This window comes from Centropristis striata, chromosome 20 (assembly GCF_030273125.1).
Source record: "Centropristis striata isolate RG_2023a ecotype Rhode Island chromosome 20, C.striata_1.0, whole genome shotgun sequence".
In the NCBI taxonomy this organism is placed as follows: domain Eukaryota; kingdom Metazoa; phylum Chordata; class Actinopteri; order Perciformes; family Serranidae; genus Centropristis; species Centropristis striata.
The window spans coordinates 130001-132500 of record NC_081536.1 but is presented as its reverse complement, the minus strand read 5'-3'; the positions used below and the strand labels follow the sequence as shown (position 1 = coordinate 132500).

Sequence of the window (2500 nt, the reverse complement as noted above, 5' to 3'; positions counted from 1 at the left end):
GTTTAGTTTTTATTAGTTTTAGTGTAGTTTTTATTAGTTGTAGTTTAGTTTTTATTAGTTTTAGTTTAGTTTTTATTAGTTGTAGTTTAGTTTTTATTAGTTTTAGTGTAGTTTTTATTAGTTGTAGTTTAGTTTTTATTAGTTGTAGTTTAGTTTCAATTCAGGACTAAGGACCCGAGTTAAAGGGACAGTACGCCCCAGAATCAAACCGCATGTTTTCTACAGATGTCCGTCTTCTCTTGAATATTATATTTATAACTAGATGGCACTCTGAACTATTATACAACCCCAGTTCCAAAAAAGTTGGGACACGGTGTAAATCATACGAAATATACTTATTCAGCCTCATGTTGTTGTTGTTTTGTGTCACTTGGTGGGCTTTTTGTCTCTTTGGTGTTGCCTTGAGTCTCTTACTAGTTGTTTTATTGTCTTTCTTATTTTGAGTAAATCCCTCATTAGTCTCGTTCATGAATCCTTCCATGTCTCCAACTCTGCAACTCGCACCAAAACGATCTTGATTGAATTCTAGCACAACAAACAATCGGCACAAAATGAAGATCAGGGTTTCTCACATTTACCTTTTATAGGGTTTTTAACTGGTTGCATGTGAAAGAGTCCCAGGTGGAGCGAGGAGGCCGGCGGCTGGTCTTTGGTCGTTCTGAGCGTCTCTGAACAGAAAGTCTGTCTCTAAACGATGACGGCAGATAAAACTGATCCTCTGTGTTCCAGGTTAGATAACGCCACTAAATGACCGTCTGACTGATGCAATGTTTCATGTTATTACTGTCTAATACACTCATTATTTGTACACTTATAATGTGTTTTTAGACGTGTATATTGTGTGAAACCATGAGGGTTAAATGCTGTTTACTGTTGAGATTTGTTGAAGCAGAGCATATAGAGTGATTCATTTTAATTTATTCCACACTGAAAAAAATGTGAAAATTGGAAAAAGGTTTGTTTTTATTTGTCATTTAACTCTTTTTTCTACCAGACCTACGAATGTATTTGATTTCTTTTTTTTTTTTTTTTCAAATGCCAAAGTAGAAAATATTCCTCAAATGTTCTATACACTACATATATATGATGAGTCGTAGACGTGTGCACTGAATGATGAATGGTCCTGGAATCTATCATTAAATCTGTGCAATCCCACTATGAGGTGTGACTTTATCACTTTTCTTGCTTGTTCAAGAGTTTCTTTGTGTGCTCGTCAGTTTTATTGCAGTTTATCGGGTACATCATCTCGCTGTATAACTTTTGTAATCTGCAGCTTATAATTAAAATGTACAAGGATTTCTGAAAGATAAACTATGTTGAAGTGTCTCCAGAAACAGACGTCAGCAGCAGGCTGCTGCACGACTCCGTGTTAGACTTCTTGAGGATCTTCCCTTTTCTCCAGACTGAACACTTTGTGCCAGGCCAATTGGGAATTTGTTACTGGATCAGATTCAGGCCACAAGTCTCGTCATGTTTCAACTTTTTTTTTTTTTCTGTGCTAGAAGCGCTCTAAATGAGCACAGGTGTTTGTTTATACAGTCACCAAAACTCCACCTTTCCTTCACTGATTTTTATTAGACTCTGAAAGTTAAAAAGCCTGAAACAGCTGCTGGATTCACTCGCGGCGGTTTGAAGGAAACTTTTGATGTTTTGTGTTTACTCACAGGCATCATATGGCATCATATGTCTGTGTGTGTGTGTGTGTGTGTGTGTGTGTGTGTGTGTGTGTGTGTGTGTGATAGCATCTAATCTTTATGTCTGTACATGGTGACCTCAAAGACAAGTTACAAATGTTACATAAGAATTCAGAGGCTGCAGCTTTCAGATTTCCCTCCTTTTGATCTTCAAATCCACATCTCTTACCTCAGCTGTCTATTTTTACACTTTGCTTCATCTTTACATTATGTCTCCTTTTTCTCTATATTTTGTCCTCAGCTCTGCAAACACTGAGACACTTAGACAGACATTGGGTCTGATCTGGTTCATGCACCTGATTTTGAACCATCAGGAGCATTTCAAAACAAAGTTGGTTCCCAACTGGCAACAAGATCTCCAACCTAAACGACAGTTTCCAAACCACCCATAACAACACATGAGCGTTTGTCAAAGTGAGCGTTAAAGGCTGCAGTTTCTGTGAATTTATGCTACAAAACCACTGACAAAAAAGTCCTGGTTAGTCGTTATAAAAGGCAGTTTAAACAGTAAATAAATGTACGTAAATGCCGGAAGTGAAGTAGTCATTAGCAGACTGGACGCTGAGGGGTTAACATCTCCTGCTCTGACTGCAGCTGGGAGAGACTGCTGCAGGAGGACTGGGCCGCTTGTGAATGCTTTGGGACGGCGCCTGCTACTCGTTAAGAAGAGGAACGAGTCTCCAAAAGTCTCCAATAACACCAGAAAGAGTCGATGGATTTGTCGTTTTTTTTTTTTTTTAAAAAAGAGTCTCTAGAGGGTCTGAATATAGAGACGAAGTCGTTTAGTTAGCAACGCTGCTGCTGCG

The 2500-nt window shown here is 38.4% G+C and overlaps 1 protein-coding gene across 1 annotated transcript in view; it reads left to right on the top strand.

Moving 5' to 3' along the window:
* Positions 1 to 1158, top strand: part of LOC131993441 (regulator of microtubule dynamics protein 2) — a 50252-nt gene extending 49094 nt beyond the window's left edge. Inside the window, 1 exon segment of the mRNA XM_059359352.1 lies at positions 1 to 1158. This exon segment is cut by the window's left edge and continues 1863 nt beyond it. The gene's annotated coding sequence lies outside the window, so the exon portion shown is untranslated.
* Positions 1159 to 2500: the final 1342 nt, after the last annotated feature.